Source organism: Heterocephalus glaber, unplaced genomic scaffold (genome assembly GCF_053883595.1).
Source record: "Heterocephalus glaber isolate CG9 unplaced genomic scaffold, H.glaber_assembly_v1.0 deba00000347, whole genome shotgun sequence".
Lineage (NCBI taxonomy): Eukaryota > Metazoa > Chordata > Mammalia > Rodentia > Bathyergidae > Heterocephalus > Heterocephalus glaber.
Window position 1 is genome coordinate 54,952,976 of NW_028258143.1, and position 19,266 is coordinate 54,972,241.

The 19,266-nt window shown below is 38.4% G+C and overlaps 1 pseudogene; it reads left to right on the forward strand.

Moving 5' to 3' along the window:
* The first annotated feature begins 781 nt into the window (after nucleotides 1-781).
* On the forward strand, nucleotides 782-910 carry LOC147829970 (U4 spliceosomal RNA; annotated as a pseudogene).
* The last annotated feature ends 18,356 nt before the right edge of the window (nucleotides 911-19,266 follow it).

The window sequence follows — 19,266 nt, forward strand, 5'->3', positions numbered from 1 at the left end:
GTGCCTTTTCCAGTATGTCAGACAGTTGGAATCAAACAATATGTAACCCTTTTTAAATTGGTTCTTTACACTTAGTAATGTATTTAAGTTTCCTCCTTTTTTTCATATCTTTATAGTTCATATCTTTCTTGAACTGATTGATATCCCATTGTTTATGTGCACCTCCATTTATTTATCCATGTACTGAAGGACCTCTTGGTTGCTTTCAAGATTTTGGCAGTTTTGAATAAAGCCGCTATATGGATCCATGTGGAGGTTTTTGTGTGGGCATAAGTTTTCAACTCCTTTGAGTCAACACTGAAATGCACAATGCTGGATTGTATAGTAAGAGTATTGTTGGAAACTGCCAAACTGTCTTCCAAAGTGGCTGTAGCATTTTGCATTCCCACCAGCAATAAATGAATGACCTGTTGCCTTGCATCCTCACCAGCATTTGGTTTTGTCAGGGTTCCAGATCTGGGCCATCCTACTAGATGCATGATGAATGCCATTTAAATTTGCATTTCTATGATGGCTTATGATGTGGAGCATCTTTTCATGTGTTTGCTTGCCACATGATGTCTTCAGCAAGTGATCTGCTAAAGTCTTAGGGCCATTTTTAAAAATTAGGTAATTATTTTCTTATTTTTGAGTTTTAAGTGTTCTTTGTATATTTTGGATAATAGTCTTTTAACACCTGTGTCCTGTACAAATATTTCCTCCCACTCTATGTCCTGTCTTCTCATTCTCTTGATGTTAAATTTCACAAAGCAGAAGTCTTAATTTTAATAATGTTCAGTTAAGCTTTGCACAGTGGCAGTATCGTAGCCAATGAGGTTTATCCAAGGCGCGATTATTGCTAATTGAAAACTAATAATGTTCAGTTCATAGACTTTTTTCAAGAGGTAATTTTCTAATATCTTGGTTTGGTGGTTGATTTTTTTTTTTTTGCTTTATTTTTCTTTTAAGAATCCATGTCTTTAAAAATCTAAAGAGGCCAGGGATTTAGCTCAGTGGTTCCATCACCTGCCTCGCAAGTGTAAGGACCTGAGTTCGATCCCCAGTACCAATAATAATAATAATAATAATAATAATAATAAAAATCTAAAGTAAGATTTTTCAATATAATGCAATACTTGTAAAATAATCATGCTTCTTTAATAATTCAAATTATCATTGACTTCTGTCATCCCTAAATTACACCTGTGTTAAAGAATTAGGTAAAATGCTCATGGCTTGGAAAAGAGTAAGCTCAAAGAATGGTATTATTGAACACAGTGAGCCTTCATAGTTATAAGGATATCCAGATGATCCATTTCATATTGGTGAGTTGTGACAGTTGATATACTTCAAGGAGATGGTTTGTTTTATCTAAGGTATCAATTATATGTATGCAGAGCAGTCCATATTATTACTTTATGGTCCTTTTTATGTTTGCAGGGTCTATTGTGATAACTCCTGTTTCATTCTTGATGTTGGTAATTTGTGCCTCTTTTTCTTGTTTGTGTTAGCCTTGCTAAAGTTTTGTCAATGTTGATCTTTTCTTTTTTCCTTTTTTTTTTTTTTTTGGTACCAAGGATCAAACTCAGGACCTTGTGCAGGTGGCAGCACCACTGAGAGAAATCCCTGGCCCTAATGCTGATCTTTTCAAAGAATCATCATTATTGATTTTTCTATTGTTTTTCTTTCATTTGATTTTTGCTCCTTCTCTCCTCCTGCTTGACTTAAGGATATTTTGCCCTTCTTTTCCTATTTTATTCTTCTTTCTTTTAGTGGGAATTAAGATTATTTGATGTAAGACTTTTCTACTTTTCTAACATATGCATATAGTGCTATAAATTTTCCTGTGATCTTGTTATGATTTCTAGTTTTACTCTACTATAGTCAGAGACTCTATATCATTTCAGGCTCTTTAAAAATTTATTTTGTAGCTCAGGGAACAATTTATCTTGGTATGTATTTCAAGGGCTCTTGAAAGTAATGTTCTATTGTTGGGTAGAATGTTCTACAAAGATTATTATATCCTACTTGGTAATAGTGTTGTTCAGTTCTATTATATCTTTACTGATTTCTGTCTAGTTGTTCTATTAATTGTTGAGTGAGGTATTGACAAAACTATATAGATTTCTGCATTCCTCCATTCAGTTTCATCAGTTTGTGCTTTACACATTTTGTAGCTCTGTTGTTTGGTGAACAAGCATTTAGTATTGCCAAATGTCCTTGGTGGTGGACCGACCATTATGTCTCATTCTGTCTCTTGTGATTTTCTTTGCTCTGAAATATATTTTTTCTGTTAATATAGCTATTTGTGCTTTTCTTGGATTAGTGGTTGCATGGCATGTTTTTTCTATCCTTTTACTTTCTGTCTGCATTATACTTGAAGTGTTTCCCACAGACAGCATATAGCTGGCTCATGTCTTTCATCCACTGTCTTTTAATTGGTATATTTAAACCATTTATATTTAATATAATTATTCATGTTCCAGGGCTTAAGTCTGTCCTTTTATTTTTTTCTATTTGTTATATTGGTTTTCTCTGTTGGTTTTTTGATTTTCTTTTTTCCTATTTTCCTATGGATTACTTGAACTTATTTTAAGGACTCCATTTTGATTTATCTATATTATTCTTGAGTATGTCTCTTTATATGCCTTTTTCAGTGGTTGCTCTAGATATTACATCAAATAACATGACATCAGTGTCTACTGTTTCACTATTTCACCAAGGTGAGTAAGCATAGAAAACCTGACTTCTCTTACATCTCCTCAATATCCCTAATTTGCAATATAGTTGTTTTTATTTCTCTAGATATATTTGAAAAATATTATAGACTAAATAGACTATGAAACATAACTTAGAAATCAAGAGAAGGAAAGGCCATTGTATTTACTCACATTTGTGCTGTCTTCTTTCTTCCTTTTCTGATTTCCCAAGGTTTCTTGTATTTTTCTCTGCTTAAAGAACTTCTCTAGGCCATTCTATTAAGATAAGCCTGCTGAAGACAAATTCTCTTAGCTTTTCTTCATCCAATGATGCCTTGATTTCCCCTTCATTCCTGAGGATATTTTTGCAGGGTATAGGATTCTGGATTGACAGTTTTCTTCGAACCCTTGGAAAATATTATGCCACTTCATTCTAAGTGGTTTATGATAAGAAACACAGTGTCATTCTAATCACTTTCCCATATAGATAGATGTTGTTACTTTCTGGCTACTTTTAGAGCTTTTTTCTTTTCTTTAGTTTTCAGACACTATGATATGTTTTGGCCTAGATTTCTTTGGCTTTATCTTGTTTTGAATTCTCTCAAGTTCTTAAATCTGTAGGTTTGAATCTCTTGTTAAATTTGAGAAGTTATTGGTCTTTATTTCACCTAGCACATTTTCAGCCTAATCTCTTTCTCCTCTCCTTGGATTCTATGAATGATGGATCTTTTAATAATAGTCTCACAGGTCCCTGAAGCTTTGTTTAGTTTTTTCCCCTTAAATCTGTTTTTTCTCTGTTGCTCAGATTGGATAATTTTCATTATTCTACTTTCTGGTTCACAGATTCTTTCCTCTGTCCCCTCTATTTTCTTTGGGTTTTTTTGGTACCGGGGATCAAACTCAGGTCCTTGCACTTGCACAGCAGGAGGTGAAACCACTGAGCCAAATCCCCAGCCTATGTCCGCTCTATTTTCTATTGAGTCCATCACTGAGCTTTTAATTTTCATATTATATATTCTAAAGTTTCCAATTAGTTCTTCCCAATATCTGCCATTTCTTTGGTGATATTTTCTTTATTGAGGTTTTCTATTTTTGTTTCAAATGTGCACAATTGCTCACTGAAACATCTTAGTCATAGCTCATTTAAAATCTTGTCTGGCAATAGTTTTTTAAAAATTTTATTGGTACATTTTAGGTATACAATATAATGACATGCATGATTGGAAATTTGCACCTTTACATAATCTCTCTTGGTTCTTATTTTTTCCCCATTCCTCTGTCCTCCCTTCAACCCCTCCATCCTTCTCTATTTACAAAGACTTTGTTTCCATTTTTTCATTTTCTCATATTAATTCCATTCCCTTCTTTCCTTTCCCCTACCCCTCCCACTTCCCCTTTGGTAATTCTAACTCTTCAATCATCTCAGTCTTGGAATCTATAGTGGATTTAATGGTAGTGTCCCTGGGCCCCCAAAAACCATTTGCCCAAATCCTAATCCATAGAATTTATGAATGTGCTTTATTTGGGAAAGGGTATTTGCAGATGTAATTAAAGATCTTGAGATGAGAAAGTCACCCAGCATTATCTGAGTAGGCCTAAGTCCAATGATAAATGTTCTTATAAATGAAAAACATAGACCCCAAATTGAGGATGGCTTCATAACCATTGGATGATGATGAAAGTTCCAGTTCCTTACTAGCACTCTAGTTTGACAGGAGAAGAGCATCATTATTGCCAAGTGAGGAGTGCAGTTGACAGGAAATAGTGATTGATTGAATGGGCAGGAAAAGTTAAGATCTATGTCCAGGTCTTTCCATGGGCAACAGCTTAGGGAGTAGTACCATTGTCCAAGACGGGCACACTGGGGAGAAGCAAGTTTGAGGGAGGAGGAAAGGATTACAGGGTAGTGGTGGTGAACCTATGACACATGTGTTGTTTTTCTTTTAAAACAAGAAATGTTAATGTAGGACTTGTTTTTTCTAAACTAAAATCTCAGTAGTCAGGTTTAACTGCAGTATTGGCACTTTGCAATAAATAAGTGGCCTTTGGGTTGCAGTTTGGAAACTTGGCTCTAAAAAGTTCATCATCATTGGTATAGGGTGAGTTTAGTCATACTGAATTTCAGTGACCTGTGGGAAATTCACATGGAACTCATCCAGAAAGCAGTTGGATGCACTTGGCTAAAGCTTAGGAAACAAGTCACCCTGGGATGGTTGAGATATCTAGGGAAGATGAAAAGTTAGAGCCCAGGGCCTTGAATGGAACCCTGCAGATCCTAAGTGTTGAAGCACCAATGGAGAAAGAGAAGCCAGCAAAGCAGATAGTGAAGCAGCAGCTATAGGAGTAGGAAGGAAAGGCATATCCCTAATGTGTGCAAGCAAAGCTGATGCACTTGCTGGGACCATGAGCCCCAGGATTCCCTCCTGTTGAGGCACCTTCAGTCCTATGGCATTCCCTGGCCCTGTTCCATCACAGGCTTCCCTGATAGGAAACATGGCCCCTCATCCAGAAAGATAATGCCAGCCACAAGTTCTAGGCAAGTGAGATTAGTGTTGAAAAGAAACAAGGGCCACTTTCTGTTAGAAGCTCCTCTGTGAAAAGAGGAGTGAAATCCCTGGAGAAGGTAGAAAGCTACTGCCATTTCCTATAAATAGGCAGGTCAGAGCAGCTCTGAAGATAATTGAGCCAAATCAACACAAGGGACCCAAGAGGTGACTTTTGCACAGGGAATTTAGTGAGAGCACAAAAGGGGGAGAAAAGCAACATATAGTGATAATCATTCAAGATGAAAATAGATGCAAAATTTTCAGGTTAATTCTGGGATTTTTTGTTTGTTTTAGATCATTAAATGACAAGAGACATAGCTCTTGTTAAATGAAGGATTTTGAATTTCAACATGGAAAATGGTTTACATTTTTATTTCAGCTTCCCTCCAGGATATTTTCTGAGTTCCTTTTCAGTGCTGGTTTCCTATAAACACCACAGCCCAGAAAGCACTTGACAATAATAATAACAGCAACTGACATTATTAAGTCCCCACCATGGACCTTGTTCTCTGCCAAAATCTTTCCAAAATTTATCTAATTTAATCCTCCCTCCAATGCTATGACAGGCATTATTGTGCCTGTTATGAGTTATCTAAGGAACAGAGAAGTTAGGTAATTTATCCAAGATCACACAGGTTCTGAGTGACCTTGTATCAGCACTAAGTGGAGTTCCACATACACTGAATCTCTGACACATTTTCTGTCTGGAAAGTGGGAATCCAGTCTGCAAGGATGGCAGCCTAAGTGTCTCATGTCTCAGACACCTGTAGACATTGGCGTCTCCACTATAAAGCATCGAAGCTTCTGAATCAACTGGTTTTGTTTCTGTAAGTGTAGGATTTCTTGGAATGTTAGCTTATTCTTCAGCCAAACAATAACTCTCTGGAGCCTAAGTGAGAACCCCACATTCTTATATGATGTGCCACGGCATGACAGGGAGCTGTGACCATGTCTCAGGACCAAGGGAGTTCACTGTTACTATGCAAAACCTGTGGTGTCAAATATTCCAGTGCAGTACGGCAAAATGGGAACTGAAAATGCTATTGAAATTGGCAATTAGTAACTTCTTCCAGGTTAGTCTGAGTGTAGGGTGGGCATGGGAGGCAAAGCAAGGGGATTTGAAGAAGATAAGAAAACAGGACAAGGAAGCTAGACAATTCTTTTAAGAAGGATACAAGAGGAATAGAGGCAGTTAGAGAAGGATCTATATTATACAAATTCAGCCAAAAGGATCAAATAGCTTAGCAATGAAACTCAAATTGTATGGGAATCTCACTTAATTTTAGATTCAACACATTCACATTTATAAAGTACTAACTTTATGCTAAGCAATTGCTGGAACTCTCAGACACTTAATTTTTATTATGTAAAGCTGGTATCCTTTATAATGGGTGAACAAAGTTAAAGAATATTTTCTCTCCTGGCAATGGAGTAAAACTTGTCTGGAATGGTTTTTAATAGTGTGAGTTCAAAATAATAGAATTTTAAGAAAACCTTTATGCATTGAGATCTCTCTTACCTTACTGCTAACATAATTATTCACTGGCTCAACACATAAAAAATGTTTGGTCAATCAATATATGATGCTTATTCCTCTTTCACTACATTTTTGTGGCTTTGCTAAATCAGCTGGGAAACATTTTTAAAACGCACTACGCTGTTTAACTATTTAATTTTCTCTCTGGCTAGGCATGGCTTTTTATCCTATTCCAGGCAAACCATGAATAAACTGCTCTGTAAAAGCCTCAAGTTGCTCTAGGAACAGACTAGATGACACATAGGTCTGCCTCGTTCCTTTCTGTGCTCACTGGTTCCTGTGTATGTACCATTTCGTTTTCAAGACTGGCTCATGGTGAAACATAATTACTACAAGCGCAAAATTCATCTTTGTTTACCCATCACACTTTACAACGCTTTGTCAGTCAAAGGAAAAACTCTTTAAATTAAAAAAATTAAAATCCTAGAATAATTGTTATCTCTTCCCTCAGCAATCCTAATAATTGTTACCTCTTCCCTTGTGTTGGTCGCTTTCCAAATATGTCAGTTGTAACTTCAAGCCAGACACTCTGCCCTCTTGGCCTTCATTTTGCTGTAGGTTTAGATTGTATCTCCCTTGGATTGTTACAACACCCTTCCACCCTGACTCTAGTTATTTTTCAAGGTTTTTTTCCTGACATCATCTTTGCAATTATTCAAAGGCTATGGATGTCCCATGTACAGTCACAAGGAACCCTTCTCCCACTTGCTGAAAGGGGCATGGAGGACCCTATCTGAACAATTTCCCTTCAGCATTCCGCTTGCACTTCTTGAACCACTGAAATTCCCTGTGTTGTGCTGTTGACACCAGAACACTAAAAGTAAACTTTAAAGGAAAATCTTTTTGGTTTTGTCTTCCAAATTTTCCAGTATCGGAATGGAACAACTTTTATCCCAGACAAGAGGACATGACCACCCTTTGTTCTGACACTGCCCTTCTCAAAGTGAAACGCAGCCATTCTTACACTAAAAGGCCTTAAATCCACAGGCTTCTTGTCTATTTTAACTCAGGGAAAAACTAAGTTTTTACTAGCTCTTTGTTCTATATCAGCTAGTTCTCTGCCCTACTCAGAACAAGTTCTATTATTTGATTGCCATGTAGTAAAGTGACACTAAAGAACATTTATCATACCTCCCAAATGGTCAAATATGGTAATTCCCAATGGCCAAGTAGAAATAAAATGTGTGGCTCCTGGACCTCTTTTCTATTAAAAACTTCCACTGAAATATTGAAGTCACCGCAAAGTCGACAGTAGATACTACAAATGGATCAGTGCTTTTTAAAGGTCAGCAAGTCTCTTTCTCTCTACATCTTAAAAACTCCCATTGAGATAGATGGGAAAATCCAGTACAGGCTCTGAGACATAGAACAGGCCACTCGCCTTGTAAATGGAGGACTGAAGTGATACTGCACTTGACACGTGGAAAATAGACAATCAAAATTCCATACTTGTCCATCTTTTTCTCCCTTCAAGTAAGAACTTCATGTCTAAGGTGAACTTGCTTATTTTTACAATTTTCTTAAAGACAGGGCATTTTAAAAATCATTTTCTTCTCTGGGATGCTATTTACAGTGGAGTTAGGGCTAGGGCAGACTTTGAGCAGACAAAAGTTTGAGGCCACATTCCTAATGATGGATAATAAATAACAGGCAGTCATTAAATGGCAAAGATATGAAGTGGGAGCAGAAAGGGCTCTTAAATTGCATCTCTGATCCCGCTGTATGAGCCTGGCTAAGTGGGTCAGGTATTTCTCTAACTCTTCTATTAAACAATCTTCACAATATCTCTTCTTCAACTTCACAGGTATAGGGTGAAAAAGAAAATGTAATTTTTGAAAAGGTTTTTTTAAAATGGAAAATGATATATATAAATCAGGGTGAAAGAAATCACTTTATATATGCTTTCTGCCAACTTTATAAATTCACCATAATCCAGGGCCATTTCTGGGCCTCTGTTAGGAATCTTTCTGTGGGTCAGTAGAAAAATTACTGTCTTATCTCCTATAAAAATAAAGGATCAAAGGATCATGGGTACAAAAAGACTTTTGTACATCTCTCTGCCTCCCGATGGGACCCACCACTCGGAATGGCAGGAAGCTACTCGCCTTTTTCTTAAACTCTCCTTTTCTCCTTATGTTGAATCCAAACTCATCCAAGTGACATTATTTAAAATATATACAGAATGTGTGGTCACTCCTCTCCTTTCAGAAGTGTGTGCATTATGGGGACTGACCCTATTCCTGCTACCTAAAACTACTCCCCAACACCCTACACTCATACATAACCCATTCTACTTAGGGAAAAAGAAAGTCTTGTATTTTTAACAAATAGGGTTCCCTGGTTAATTGAATTTTCTGGTCATTAAAAATAAACTTTTATATTTTGAGCTCTTTGCATTCCTCAACAAGTTCAGCATGATGAACATACACTTTTCATGTGACTTGCAATTTGCAAGGAATAGGGCCATCTTTCCCAAAATGTTAGGTTGGGCAGTATCTTGAGCACAATTCATGAAGGTAGAGTCAATTAATGAAAAGATTCAGTGTGTATTAGTCTCAGAACATGCCCTAAAAGGGGCCAGGGATTTAGCTCAGTGGTTCTGCCGCCTGCCTTGCAAGTGCAAGGACCTGAGTTCGATCCCCGGTGCAAAAAAAAAAAAAAAAAAAAAAAAAAAAGAACATACCCTAAACGATGATAGTTTTAAAAACAAAATCCTTATTCTTTGATTATCATCTATCATTTGTATTTCTCCCCAGATAAAAGTGGGGAGAATATATCTGGTTGTCTGAGAGTTGCTATTAGTTGAACCTAGACTGGATTCTAGAGTCTTAGCTAATTTTGCTTTTATAAAATTAAGGAAAACAAAACCATACAGTTTTCTGATGTTATATAAAACCCATCCCCCTCCCCTCTCTTTTCTGGTTTCAAGATTATCGGACCAAATTTTTGAGTGTTAACAGTCATAAGGTACAACATATTAGTCATTGGGATTATATTGGTGTTTTCATTTTTAACTGTTATTATCACCTTTCTCTCTCTATTCCTCATGGGGCCAACCCCTAAGATCTACAAAGCTTGGTAATATTCTTGGCAGTAAACTTCAGTATTTGAACTCTTAGCCCTTTCCAGGGAGCCCTGCTGAGGCACAAAAGGATGGACTTGGGTTGGTGTGGGGTGCAAATCCTGCATCCAATTACCAGCTTTGTTACTTAACATTTCTGTGCAATACTTAGCCTATCTATAAAATGAGTAAGACAGTACTGCCAGTTAGGGGTATTGTGAGGTTGAAATTAGATAATCTGGTTGAAGAACTTGAAGCAGAATGCTCTACTTACATGCAACTATTTTTACTGTTTTTTTGATCCTCTTGCTCTGTGCCTACACTGGGGTGTTTCTCAGAGGAGGTCTACAGACCAGTTGCACCAGAAATATCTTGGTAGTTTTTAACTCATGTGGATTCCTGGTCTCCATCCCCAGAGAAGTCTCATTCAATAGGTCTGGAATGAGTTGCAGAAAGTGGTATTTTCTGTAGCTGCTCCCCCATTCTGCTACACCAACACGTTTGAGAACCCCACCCGTGGTGGATCTGAAAAAAATCTTTGCTGAGTCCTGTTGATTGATTTGGACTGTTAACGGTGGATTTTCTTTAACCTGACTTTCTTTTTCCTTTTCAGTGCAGTATTGAGTCTTTTCTTCCACTGTAGAAATTCAGATAATTTATACTCCAGTGTCATGGGCACTTGTTATTGGTTGTCTTCCTGACATCTGAACCTCAGCATGTAAATTCTGCACTGGAATAATCTCAGTGGGAACCCCCCTCCCACCCCACAGACTGAAGCAGGAATGGCGTTCTTCACACTCCCACCCAACTCTTATGTGTCTATCCATGTGGTTGCACACATAGGCACAAGCACGTGTGCACATTTGGCACAGTGACAATGGCCAGGCAGTGACAGTGGCCTAGCCACTAATGCTGTAGCCAACAGCCCTGACAGTGCGTTTTAGTCTCAGTGATAGGGAGCATCCCCACTCTTGCCCCTGCCAAGTTTGGATAAAAATGTCTTTGATAAGGTGGGAGACAGTGGCTTTTTTAGCATTAAGATATTTTCCAATTATGCTAAAAGCTGGACAATCTTAGGAATATTTGATAAGGTTAAGCATAGAGACAAAGACTCTGCTAGCATATTAACAGGGCAGGATTATGCCTTGTGTGGTCAGTGCATTTTTGCAGGAGAAAGATCTGCTTCTCTTGAAGATGCTTCACCCTCAGCTAAAATGAGCAACACTACTGCTTTTGATCTCCTTCTTGCAGAACTTGAAACCAATACCCAATTCCTACTCTGGGACTATCAGGTAAAACCAGATGGAACTGAGTGCCTGCATCTAACCATAATCCACAGAAAGGCAAAACCTGAGGAGAGAGGGCAATGGTGAAAGATGGTGGGAGAGGCCTAAAGAAATGGAGAGGAGAGATAAGGAGGCCACGAGGGTCCACATGGGTAGGAAAGAGGGGCTGCCTAATCCTACCCCCACCCCATTTTCTTGGGATAGACTCAGTGGAGGTGCTTTTCATGCCCCTCCTGTACTCATATCCCTTGGAAGTAGGAGGACCTTCAATGATTGCAGTTCTCCCCTGCTCACCCTTTTTAGATCAAGAATGATCCCCTAAACTCTCACAAACTCTATGTGTGCTCAGAGGCAGGGCTTTTGGAAGATGAGTGGATCATGGGACCATTATACCCACATGTGATGTTATGAGGCAGGACCTGGTCAGAGAGATGTCACAGGACATGGGGTGGGGGGTGGCCCAGGAGGATATATCTCCTCTAGGGTCCTCCCTTGCTCTCCACTTCCTAGACTCCAGGCCATGAGTAGCTTTCCTCTGCCAGACCCTTCCACCATGCCATTTCTACCTTGGAGCCAGCTGACCAAGAACTATAACCATGAGCCAAAATAAACCTGTCCTCCTTTAAGTTGGAGGTGTTGGCTGTTGTGTCATGAGAAAATGACTACGACACTCTCTCTCTTTCTATCCCCTCCTTTCCTGTCTCCCTCTGCAACCACCCTGCCCATTACATACTTATATTCTGACCTGCTCTCCTACATTCAAAATTGTCATGTGGTATGCATGAGTTCCCTTCAAAAGGAAGACTAACACAGTTGGAGATACATTTGCATCAGAAGCACCTGTTGGGAAGCTGTAAGCATTTTTGGCAGAGGAGCTGGAGACATCAGGGGCCATGCTTTCAAAGTGCTAGGGCTTGGGCTTGATGACCTTCGAAGTCTCTTGCACCCAGAATATTCTTGTACTGTGAATATTCTACACACTTTAAAAATCACAGCTTTATCAAGTACGGTTCTGCATCTTAAGTAATCCCTTTACCATTCTGAGTCTCAGTTTCTTTTTATATATGTTGGAGATCGTGAACATTATGAGTTATCTACCCTATGTTTATTCCCCATATTTTCCTTTTTAATATAAATCTTACTCTGTTCTGATATCCTCTACCTCTCCCCTCACTACCTGCTTCAGGGAACCCTGACCCCAGTCCAAGCCCCAGAAATGGGCCTGATTGATCTAAAACTAATCCCATTCTTCTTGCTAAGAAGAAAACACAATCATGGCCAGTGAGACTTGAAGGGAAATTTGCAAGATAGCACTTGGATAAAAAAAAAACTTTCTCACTCTTAAAAGTGAGCCATAGATTGGAAAATAATCTTTCATTTTTCTCTAGAAATACTCGGCTTTGTTGTGGTATCTAAACTGCTGCTGCTGTCTTCCTACCAGCCTGAGAATGTAGGCAACACCAATGATAGATAATTGGGGGTCTTGGTGATAATATTGAGTTGGTGAGTCAAGCAACCCTAAAATCTTCCCACAGCTCTAAACTAAAATAATGTATTTTCTTGTTCGAGATATATTGAATTGAATTTTCTGTTACTTGAAGCTTAATGCATCCAACTGACAGAGTAGAAATAATAGTACCTTCAAAGAATATTTGTAAGGGCCTAAGGAGATAAACACACAAAAAAAATACATTGTAAAACTAAAGCAGAACACAAAGCTAATACACTGGGCAGGGGATGTATCTCAGTGGTAGACTACTTGCCTAGCATGCATAAGACCCTAAGTTCCATCCCAAGTACTGCCAAAAAAAATTTTTTTTAAAACAAATACATTGCTACAACCACTGGCTGCTCAATTCTCTGTCTTCCATATCTTCATGAAGTTTATATTCTGCAGGAACTTTAAAACAAAATAATTTCTAAATGTAATTGATATTGCCTCAATATAAAGAGAGGATGAGAAGGTGAAACATAGAAAATTGACCTGAGGTTTTCTATGACAACTGAGATTTGTCCAGGGAAATGATCTAGTCCTTCTGCTACCCTCCTTAACAGGTGTTCCACCCTGCCCCTTTAACCCAAGTGCCCAAACTAGTTTAGCCTTTCTTGACTATTTTCTTTTACTATCATCTTTGTGCTTCTGTGTGTCATTTTCTCTCTGTGTTCCCTTACACTCCCCACTGTACTCCCATTGACTAGAATGACACTCAATAGCAAAGGCAGAGATAATCAATGTCAAAACATGGTCTGAAATCAGCCCTGGATGGTTGCAGCTGCGCCACTTTCTAATTCACTTGGAACTTTATGGATGGCTTTTCTCTCTCCCATCACAGAGCAAATAATAATGCTGAGGAGGTCAAGATAGGGCTGCACTCTGTTCCTCTCTGGGTACTATTTAATTCTAAGTGTGTTTTCAACTGGGGATTTAGAGCAAAGCAAGATAGTGCCTGAAACATCTTTCCTTTCCTTTTAGATGATTAGTACATAAGGATGTGCTGCCAAGACAGAGCCCATATATGAAGTCTAGCTGCTCTTGCCAGCTGTGTTGATTTCCCTTGTCCTTGAAATCAGTTATGACCTCATTTCTAATCTCAGCTATGGAGCTGGATTTGAAGAGATCTTTGCATAGCAGGAGAAATAATTGAAATCAAAATTCTTATTTCCTAAGAGACACAGTGTTCTTGGAAAACCTTGCATGGACCACTGATGTAAACTACGCAGAGATTTCTATGAAGAATGACAACATATACTCATATATGATCAGCAACCAAGATTTTGAGGGATCTCACAGCTATTGAGCCCAGAATCTTGCCTGTAAAGATTTAGAAGTAAGAGAAATTACTTAACCTCCCAAATATGATACAATGTGCCCACAAGAGCAGGCAGCAGGAAAAGTAACTATAACAAGCAGCTACTATTTATTTAGTTTGTACCATGAGCTTTGCATTCATCAATTTAGGTATCAGAAAAACCCCTATGTTATAGATGCTATTTACCCTCATTTTAAAAATGAGAAGGGAGAGCCTTAAGATATTAAATATTGTATGACATATACCAGCTAATAGTTTTGAAAACTAACAGATGATTTTCAAACCAAGGACTGGGCAACTCTGAAGTCTATGCACATCACCACTTGCTAGACTATGTATTATATCAGATGCTAGTAGACTCTAATCTTACCAGGCCAGCATTTCTATTCAGAAGAAAATGGAAATTAGAGTAAGGTATTATTCTAAGCTTTTATAGCTCTTCATGGTTATTGAATTCTAACCAATGTTCTAGAGAAAAAATGAGCCTCATAATATGGTCTAAACCTACTTAATAGTTGTGTATATTAAAATAGTATCCAGATAGAATATAACTAGGTCTGTTTTCAAAGCACATCATCCTCTTCCCTTAAAGCTCTAAAAGATTGTTAGAAACAAGAGTTTCTTTTTTTCTTTAAGGATTAAAACAAAACACCTTGACTGTATCCTTTCAGATCTCCCCTATTTATCAGGCTGACATTTTGAAATTTGGGTTTGCTATGAAAATAGTTTATCCAATGAAAGAACATTGTGTTGGGCCAATGTCTTTTTTGAGCACCGTGATTCTTGGTTTCATTGTTCTGTTTTGCTGCAGAGTTATCATGGCTATTTTTAAATTGCTGCCGTAGACTTGTCAGCCTCCAGCCACTCCTTCCCTCAGCTCTCTGGGCTCCAGTTGCCTTTTCAGTCCCACTGCTGAGCCACCCACATGCAAGATTTTCATGAATTCTCATCTATTCATAATTGCTTCTCAAAAACTAGAAAACTGTGTTTGTGCCCTATTCCCCGCCAATCTACATTAGCCCTCTGACTGAAGTAGTGACCTGCCATGCTTAAACAGTTAGCATAATGTAGAAGACACATGGGCCTCCTCCACACTGCTAACAGAACACCAAGTGTGGCTTAAGAAAGTCAGAGAAAAATATGTTTCACAGGAGCCAGCAGTGGATTCTGGAAAACCATCTCCACACACACACTGCTGCCATGAGACCATCACACTTGGTGGAGCAAGCTTCCTCCATCTGAGCTCTGAGACTCAGCAGCATGATTCCCGTGACTCAAATGCAAATTTGTGCTTCAGAATTATCACTTTACATTCAGTGCAATGTTATGGTGGTGTAATGTCCCTGTCCTAATTGATGTTCATTTCTGAAGTATGGATTTGAGACCTATCCTTGGCTTCAGATCATGCAAAATTTGTTTTCATTATTCATTATTTCATTGTTCATTAATTCACCCATTCATTCATTCACTAACTCGGTTATTGATGATCAAGGTTTTTTTACTTCCTTATTCCTCAATATCCCCAATGTAAGAGCTACATTATTAAAGATTTCAGAATTAAGTTCAGAACATCTACCTTTTAATAAAAATGTTAATCGGGAATAACATTAATGAGCTGTGAGAGGCTAAGGGCACAGGCTCCACTGCCATAAGCTGGAATTTAGATACTACCACTTGAGCTGTATGATTTTGGGGAGCCTACTCAAGCCCTAGTTTCCTCACCTGTGAAGTGGGAGCAATCTCTATCTCAATAAGGTTATTATGAAGATTAAATGAGTAAATACAAGAAAAGCTCTTAAAATACAGGATTTACAAGCACTCTCTATTTTTGTGCATCAAGCACTATGATCAACATTTCACATAAATCATCTTAAATCTATGATCAGGAAATATTTTTATCTCAGTTTGAATATAAGAAAGCCAAGGCTTAGAAAATTTCAACAATTTGCCCAAAGTTGAACAGGCCTAGTTAGGAGTGAAGCCAAGATTTCAGGCCAGGCATCCATTCTGTCAACAGCTCATTTGCAGACAAACTCTGCTTCATGGGCTTGACACTGACCTTCCAACCACACTGGGTTGGATCAGGTGCAGGGTTAGTTTATGGAACTGTACAAAAGTAAATGGCCCTTTAGAGAGTGTAACACTCTAGTCAGTAGCATGCACCCCACCACCACCATATATAAATGGAAGAATCCTTGACTATCTTCCTTAATTTCTTTTTACTTTGCCAAGATTCTTATTGGTGACTATAGAATTTCTCTGTACTCTGAAAAAGAAAAGTAACAGCAAGAAAAATTGACCTTAATGAATTGGTTGCTATTCATAAAGCAGTGTTTTTGAAACAGAACTGAATTATATCAAGAACTAAAATCTCTTTCCAGTCCTTTAAGAATATATTGATATAGATTCAGACAAATGCTTGCAATTCTTAATGGAAATGATATGGAAATAAATACTGAAAAATAGCAGGTAGACAATGAAATGATGAATTGTTTTGTCATCCGCTCTGAGAAATTCAAACTTACCCTTCCTTTGAGTACAGACTATAGAGCAGGAAGCAGGGCAGGGGCCATGATTTTACTGGCAGGCTTCACATCCTTTGGGGACTCTCTGTCACTCTGTGTAGTTTTATACCCTATCAAAGAGATTCTTTTTGTTTAGAAAATGAACATGGCTCTTATCAAATATTATACAATCAGTTATTTAATTAGACTAAGGTGATATATTAATTTTGAGTATCTGTTGGGTAGGCATGCAGTGGCTCAAAGAAATAAAAATAGTTGAAATAATGGCTATCCTTTATTGAATGCTTTCTGTATGCCAAACATTTTATGTATATTATCTAATTTAACCTACATAAGTTATAAAAATAAATATTGTTATGTCTCTATTATAGATGAGGAACAAAACTGAAGTACAGAGTTGAAGTATGTTGCCAAAGTATGGCAAGGACTCCTAACCTTTCACTGACATTTGTGTTCTTCCTTCCAGAGAACCCAGTCAGTTACAGTAGTGGCTGTCCAGCTGTGGACTACACTTCCCAGCTTCCTCTGCATCTTGGTGAAGCCATGTGATTAGTTCTTACCAATAGAAACCGGCAGAGGTTGTGTGTTAATTGCTGACCGTGCCTTCTCCCTACCTGTCTGCTGGTGGAATACAGAAAATTTGGAAGTTCTGGGAGACTGAAGAGCCGCAAGACAAAGGAGCCTCGGGCCTCAATCACAATATGCAAGATTGCTCATCAGGGACAATAACATAAATTGTTACATGAGAGAGAAATAAAATTCTTTTGTGTCAAAGAACTATTAATTCGGGGTGTATTTGTTGAACTAACCAGAGTTACCTTAACAAATACACAACATTATCCTAGAAGTGTCAGAGAGCACACAAAGAGATTCTAATTCCAGAGTCTGTGTTCTTAACCACTCTACCAGAGCCCCTCAGAAAAGGAGTCAGGAAGTTTTTTCCTCTATTTCTTTCATGGAAGAAATGCAAAAGGAGATAGGGATAGTAATAACAGACCAGGCTAACTTGTGACTCACTGCATCACAATCAACTGTGGTCATTTGGTACTTTTTCAAAAACTATATTATCTTGAAATGCTGCTCACATGAAGTTCACATTTCTTTCAGCTCAGCTTTCTGAGAATCCACGGGTTCAGCGAGGTGGGGATGGGGATTTGAGAAGAAAAAATAAAATAATTACTCTAGGTACATTCCTAACTGAATTAAGTAATTTTTGATTCTCTAAAATTGAGAATTCCCTATAGCATGGCCTGGAGGTGACAACCACTAATGGATTTAAGTGCTAAGCTCAAGAAATCTGTGCTTCCACGCGCCTTCTTCACTCCATCAACATTTTCTCTCAACCATACTGAGTTATCCAGGCCAATGCATACCTTTTTTATCAGCTAAATTTCCTGGATGGTTATGATTTTCAAATCTCTGGCCTCAGAGTGCTATAATTACCTCTTGATGATGTAATTAGTAACAAAATTTAACAGGGTATCATGGGACACCTAGAACCTTTCCAAATGCATCCACCTCATTTAAAAAGGTTTTTGAACCACTTCACTGACCAACTACCCATAAAACGGGGCTCCCAAGGTGTCAGAATTCACCCACTCCTAGCAAACACTGCATACTGACCTATGCAATAATGTTAGGCTGAAGAATATTATAAATATTGTCAGTGACCAGTAACTCACAAGCGATCTCATTACCTTACCAGCGATGGAGGCAGGTGTGCTGAAGTTAGCACCCTGGGATACATTAGACATGATGTAGGGAATTAGTCATTAGTCCCCATAAGGTGTGTTTTTTTCCCACTGTGGTGATGTAGACGGTTTAACATGAGAGCTCCGCTGCGAGAGCTGAGCCATTCGCCGGCAGCTCAGATGCTGTCTAATGAGAACTCAGCAGCTGCCCTGAGTTCACAGGAAATGGGGAGTGTCTTCTCGACCGTGCCCCCACCTGGCACCCCCAATGCAAGGAAGGTTGCCACAAGAGAATTGGAGCATGGTTCTAACATAGCAGTGCAAGTCCCCATTAAAACAGCTCATGCCCCACCCCCGTCTTCAGCCTGCTCGTGTCTGCTTACCTTTCCAGGATTTAAGAGTTACAAAATGTGGAATGCAAGAAACTGATTAGGAGCTAATTTGCCACATGTTAAAACAGGTTGTTGTGACATCGGATGTAGCAATGTCAAACACACTCACAAAATTCTATAATCTAATAGCGATTTCACTTTATAAGTGAAGAAGAAGTTGTGGAAGTCCTTTGGGATTCTTTGAAAACTTCTAAAATTGGCTTAGTAAACCAATGACCTTGAGAGGTTAAGTAGAAGTTGGACACACTGATGAGCAAGCAGAGTGCCCACTTTTTATTGCTGGAATCGGGTCTGACATTTAGTCTTTGATGACTTGGAAAGGAATGAAAGAATTTCTCCCAAGTTAGAAGAGCTAGGCAGAAATATATGGCTTTCCCAGAGTGAGAAAATTATCTCAGCAGAGAATGAGTTAGAATGAAGTCTTGCCATGTTCGAATCTCTGTAAAAGAAAAGAATAGATCTAATACTGAACGTGAAATTGTAGTGTTCCCTAAAATAAAGGCAAAACTGTATGTTTTAAATGTCCTACCCGATCCTGACTTGGGTTCCACCTATAAATGTTTGAATTGAACTGAGGAGCCTGGAAGAAATTCTATAGAAACATAAAGGCTGCTGCTACCTTTCAGAGCTTTCTTGGACATCAATTTCTTCGTGAGGTAGAAAGGCTAGTTTTAATCTTGGGGTCATCTCTCAGGAGCTGTGTTATTTTAAGCCAGGCATTTATCTCCTCTGAGCTTCAA